Below are 6,891 nucleotides of genomic sequence, written 5' to 3' on the forward strand. Positions count from 1 at the left end.
AGACAAGAGAGTTTCACAAATTTTGTGTAAAATATTTTAAAATATATTTTATTTTTTACATCACATTTAGTTCTAAAGAATTCCTTGTCACATTTTACCTTTCTTAACAAGAGAAAAATGAGTTAAGGAAACCTCCCCATAAAGTAATGACATCTGACAGATTAGAAAACATTGGAAACCCACAGCTCCCCATCCTTCTACTGAGAGGAAAGTGGTGTGATCCACCCTATGCACTTGATTTTCTCTGGTCTCTTACTCTCATCTTCTTTGACATTTGTCATTTGATCTTAGAATAAAATATATTTTCTTACATTAACGTAATGGTAGTTTGCCTGTTTTGTTTTTGTTATGACAAAAAAGATTGCTATAAATGCTCTCATGTCTATAGGTACCTTCATTTCCATAATTGTTGTCTTTGAGGTAGGTGCCCATTAATGTCACTTGGCAATAAAAGTAACACAATCTAGTGACTTTTTTTTATTTTAAATTGATTTCCAAAAGATTGGTTAGATTTGTAGACCCACTAAAGGTGTATAAATGTATCTATCTACCCCCACCCTTTCCAATATTGACTTTTATTATTTTTTATCAACCTTCACTGATTTCAGGTCCTGTCTGTGATCCATATAACCTGTGTGACCCTGGGTGATTAACTTAAATTCTCGGTGCCCTTGGAATAGATCTTTAAGAGTCTAAGTGGTAGAGAAGGGGCTGATAAACTGCACTGGAAGTGGAGGGACTTCCTTACACTTAAGTGCCTTTAACCAATTAGGTCCATTCCTAATCCCTATCCTTGTCATTTACAACTCTGCTGATTTTTCAAGTGTTTTATTATGTTATGTGCATTTTATATTTTTCACATAGCTATTGATTGGTGACATAAAATACATCTCATATCCTCTGATTTCAAATAAATAGCCATTAAAAGACATTAGGAATACTATGTTCTTTTCTGGGTTGTTGTCACTCATTCTTTGTCGTGGAGTGATGTCTTTACTTTCTAGCTGCCTCTTGACCTCCAAAAAAAGGAAAAAGTCAGATCCTTGCCACAAATAAATATGGCTAGGGAAAGCAAAACCTTTGCATGACAAAAATGTATGTCTCTTCTGCCCCTTGGGTCTATCACTTCTCTGTCAGAAATGAGTACCATGAAACATCCATCACCCGTCCTCTGGACATGCAGTTGTTCATTACATTGAAGAGAATTAAGTTTTTCCAAACTGTTTTAATCACAAAGTTGTGGTTTCTGTATGAATTGTTCTCTGGTTCTTCTCATTTTCTCTGCTTCAGTTTATTTAAGTCTTCTCCAGTCTCTATAACTGCCCCTTTGTCATGTTTCATGGTGCAATAATATTCCATTGCATTCATATACCTTAGACTGACAAACACTTTAGACAGACTTAAACCTTAGATAGACATTTCTCAATTGATGGGCACTACCTTGGTTTCCATTCCATTACAACGAAGAGTTATTACAAATTTTTATGTACATATTGGCTTCTATGTAATATGAACCCTCTTTTTTTATCCTTTTGGAGTATGATATTGTTGCTTCAAAGTGACTTTTTTGGCATTGCACCGAAATACTTTCTAGAATAGCTGAACTCACTGTACTACCAACAGCACAGTCATGTTCCTGTCTTTTCACAGCCCCTCCAGTATTTGTCAATCTCCATTTTTGTCAACTTTGTCAATCTGAAGGATAAAAGGTAGAACTTCAGACTTGTTTATAAGTTTCCTTTAATTAATATTGATTTAGTATTCTTATGTGATTGTGGATGGCTTGTATATCTTCCTTTGAGCAAATATATACATTTTTAATTAGTATATTTCTAATATATGTTGATATCTGGTAATACTAGAAATCTTGGTAGTTATTTATCTTTCTCCCAAAAATCATCATTTTTCTCTCCAAAAGAACTTAATATTTATTTACATATTTCTTTAAAGTATAATTTTAAAATATTGATTCATATTGCAGGAATCTATAGGTTAGTTTAGGTAGGGTTGGTTTATTTATTTTATTGATATAGATCGGCTATAATATTTTTTCTGTTGGATTGTATTTTTATTTATTTTACTAATCACTTCCCACTTATATTTTAATGTATTTTATTTCATCAAATATTTCACAATTACATGTAAATATTTTTAACATTTATTTTTTTTCATTTTTGTTTCAAATTCTCTCCATCACTCCCACCACTCCCCCACCCCTTGGGGAAGGGCAATATGATATAGTTATATGTGTGAAGCCATACAATTTATTATCATATTAAAAATGTGGCAAAAGAAAACACACATACATGAAACAAAAATAAAGAAAGGGGAAAAGTCGGCTTCAATCTCCACTTGGAGTTTGTCAGTTCTCTCTCTGGAGGTGGATAGCATTTTTCATCATGTGTCCTTTGAATTGTCTTAGATCACTATATTGATTAGAGTAGCTTAGTCTTTCACAGTTGATCAGCATTACTATATCACTGTTACTGTGCACAGTGTTCTCCTGATTCTGCTTGTTTTGCACATGAAGTTTTGCATTTTGTGCAAGTTCTTCCCAGGTTGTCCTGAAACCATTCAGTTTGCCATTTCTTATAGCTCAATAGTATTCTATCATTGTCATATACCACAATTTGTTCACCCATGGCATCCCCTCAATTTCTAATTCTTTAGCAACACACACACACACAAGCTGCTACAAATATGTTTGTACAAATAGATAATTCCCCCTTTTTTCTTGATCTCTTTGGGACACAAATCTAATAGTTGTATTGCTGAATCAAAGGGTATAAACATCTGTATAGGTCTTTGGGGATAGTTCCAAATTGTTCTCCAGAGTAGTTGGATTAGTTCACAATGCCATCAACAATATATTCATGGAGAGCTAATTTATGGCTTGTTCAATGTCTTTTTCTTAGATAGGGTTATTTAAGTGCAGCATTTTTTCTTCTGTCAATGTGGGCAATTTGTATGTTTGTCAATATGTATTCATTTCATTTAGATCAATGTTTTTACTGGAATGTAATTAGACAAAATAACACCTAACAATTGTTGTAATTTCTTCTTTATTGATGTGGTATTCACCCTTTTCATTTTGCATACCAGTAATTTGGTTTTCTTCTTTCTTTTTTAATGAAAAATCAGCTTCACATGAAAGGCATCCTGAAAAATGGCATGAATTGGCAATGTGCAGGTCTTTGCAAGTGATATTAACAATTGAACAAATCTTTATCATTTCATAATTTTCTGAAAGATACAGATAACAGAAAATATTCCAGTTGTATTTGTGATTGTGGAAAAGGCTTTGCCTGAGTAGAGTGCTAGTGTGCTGAAAAACTCCAAAGAAGTTTTTGCATATATTTTACTGATTTATGTGAGAGTACTGATCTGGGCCATATTTGCATATGTTCTCGCTCTTTCTCCTAATACAATGTAGGTAAATTCATCCAGATGCTCCTGTTTACAGATGTCATTACATTGATTTCACTAAGCCTAGAAGAGATCTGCAATTTCTTAAAAGAACATTACCATCCACACAGGATATATCAAATGGATTAAAAACACCTATTGCCCAGATTATATCATTCTTTTCTATAGACAACATATACAGCTTGTTTAGCAGTATGTTTCTATCTTGTACATACAGTACATGGACACCGAATCAGACAGAGTTCATCAAGAGAACAGTGGGCTGGATGATCTTCAAGAAATTGCAAAAGATCTTTAATGACCCTGAGCAGTCTATAGAAGGAAAGATCCATTTTTGTGAATAGTCTTATGCTACCAGAGTGTAAAGGGAATGTAAACTTGGAAGATCTTCCCTGCCCCTAGGCTAAAGTGCACCTGAAGCCTGGAGTGGGAGGCTTGTTTTTCAGTAAATACTTTTTGATTGGCCAGTGGATCAATAAGGTTGTTACATTCTCTGAGCCAGGAGAAGGCTATATAAGCCCTGATGTGAGGCTTTGTTTTGGGGGCTCACTTTGAGAAGTGTTCTGTGATTTGATATGGATTCTGGGAAGCCATTGTCTGGAGCCCCCCCGGCTTGGAAAAACCCAGATGTTGATTGGGTATGGATGTAATGGCTGGACAGTTTGGAAAGCTGTCTACTTGATCTGTTTCTGTCTTGATAATTCTGCCTGTATACTTTGAAGTTCGGGGTGCTGACCTTTTTCCCCTGAACAAGGTAAACAATATATGTCTGACTGATTAAAGTAAGCTTATTAACCCATTTTGAGTTGCTTTCCTTTATCAAAGCAGATCCAAGAACCTGTGGTGGCAGCCAACCTGAGGACGCTTGGGGTGCTTGCTGCTACACAGAGTTACTGCATGTCAGTGAGATATGAAATACAACAACCCATACCGCTCTTAGACATTGGCAAGCAGGGCCCCTTCTAAGGCTGCATGTTTTCAAGGGCCCTTTGCTCTGGAGAACCCCACTGAAGATATGCAAAAAAAATTATGACAAGTATGAAATAGTTAAAATTAAATTAAATAATCATGAATGATCTATATAATCAAGTAACTGTCACCTTATTTGCATGGGAAACATTGTATGTAGATATATGTAAATGTATGTAGATCTGTAAACATTAGATTATACCTAAATTAAGTCAGAGAGTGTTGCTTTATTTGTATGGGATATGGGAATGTCTGAATGCACTTAGTTCAACCCTATTATTAGTTCTGAATTAGAAACATCTCCCCATTTCTCTCCTGATTGCACTACTCTGGGACATCTTTGACTTTTCTGCCATGCCCCAGGAATCTGACTTTTGGGAAAACCTCATCATCCTGAAAAATTCCATCAGCCTGGTTACCTACTTCATCACTGTCTCTACCTCCTTGGTTGAAGCATGGAGTCATGAAAGCCCAAGCCTCCCTTCAAGGGAGCAGCTTAGAGAAGAATGTCTCATTCTACCTGGTTACACTATTCTGAGATATCTCTGACTCGTCCACCATGCTCCTGCCTCAGACACCTTCCTCCACTCTCATCTTTTGGCTTTCTTTTGCATCTTGTCTTATTTGATTAAAATGTAAACTATTTAAGGTAAAGTGATACCTTTCTTCCTTTTCTTCCTTCCTCTTTTCCTTCCTTTTTTCCTTTCTTTTTCTTTCTTTCTTTTATCCTTTCTTCCTTTCTTTTGTATTTGTATCCCCAGCAATTATCACAATACCTAGAACACAGTAGCAAATTAATAAATGTTTGCTGACTATTGACATGTTATAACAGTTTCCATTAATGCAGGATGCCCTTATGGTGAAGAGACCCAAAAAAATGTTCTGCATTCACCAGAATTGTTCTATTTGTTCCACATTTTCATCAAATCACATTGCTTTTGGGTCTGTTATGAGGCACTTGGAAGCACAATATTACCTGTTAATACATTGTCATGGATGATAATATTAATAATAACAGAATTTCAGGTTTATGTGTGCAACAATGATGTGAATATTTGGGAAGATAGGTGGGCAATTTAATCTTCAACATTCTGTGGTTCCCCCATGCTGATTGGAATTTGAACATAACTTCTCATGTTGCAAGCCAAATGTAATAAGTTATTTTGGTTATGTAAAGTGTTTTACATCACAATAATTCTTATGGCAAGGTGTATGTTGTAAGATGATTATTCTAAATCTTCACTGATAAATAAACATTCCCCACTTGGGTCCACAAATTTTGTAATATATTTTTAATGAAATTGCTTCTATAGACAGTTTTGATTATGAAATTGCTTCTATAGACACACACACACATACAGACACACACCAAGGTATTTAGTATGTATCCATTCATTCACTTGTTTGTTTGTCTAGGGCCTTGCATATACCCTAGGTACAGCCTTGACACTATACATAGAATACTCAGAAAATGTTCACATACTAAGTCAAAGAAAAGCCTTCCATAAAATTTTTAAATGTGGGGATTACATGTACATTTTTTTATACATCATGGAATACAGTTAGGATTGTTATTAGGTTGGTCACTTACTCATTTATTCCCGTCTTTCTACCTCTGTTTTCCTTCTACCATTTTCTTTATCATGATCAAATTTCACAAATCAAGAGAGGATGAGTTTGAGAAGATAGATGAAATCCCCGATCAGGTGAACTGGTTTCGAATTCTGGTTCTGTTAGCTTGTTATGGATGTGACAACAAACAACTCTCTTTGCCATGCTGGCTTTCAGTTTTTCCTCTGTAAAATGAGGAGATGGGATGAGGTGATGGCTATATTCCAAACTTCCTATCACTAGGTTTTCTCATCCTAGCATCCTGAAATCATTTCATTTAGGCTTTGTTTTTGTTATGGAGTACTGGCGAATGGCCCCTCCATATATAGAATGCTTTACCTCCTGTCACACCATGTGGGGAGGCTTGGGGAAACTGTTATTTGAAGTATCTGATGATGTCAGGTGGAAGGACTTCCCATTCCTTTCAGAGCATGCACAGTTAATCTATCACTGTTTTCTTTCTGCTTGCTTCATTTTGAGAATAGGACTTGGGACTAGTCAGAATGTCACATGCATTCAAAAAAGCACCAATTGACCTAAGTGATACTTTATTATTTCATGTCTGGATGCATTCAGGTGAGGAGGTAAGAATGGCTGTAAGCCTCAGGTGGTGGGGGGGAGAGAACACACCCTAGCAGTCTAAATAGGGTCTACATGGAACCATGCACATGGACCTGCTGTTGCTTCTTTCCCACAAGACTGCTAACATTAATCATTTCCCACTTATATTTTAATATATTTTATTTCATTAAACATTTCACAATTACATGTAAAAACATGTTTAACTTTTTTAAAATTTTGTTTCAAATTCTTTCCATTTCTAACCTCAACTAGGACTGAGTTCAACAAGGACATGGGTTAAGAACTATAGCTTATGCTATATTC

Source organism: Petaurus breviceps, unplaced genomic scaffold (assembly GCF_028583685.1).
Source record: "Petaurus breviceps papuanus isolate PSGF00001 unplaced genomic scaffold, PetGlider_PUasm1.0 462, whole genome shotgun sequence".
In the NCBI taxonomy this organism is placed as follows: domain Eukaryota; kingdom Metazoa; phylum Chordata; class Mammalia; order Diprotodontia; family Petauridae; genus Petaurus; species Petaurus breviceps.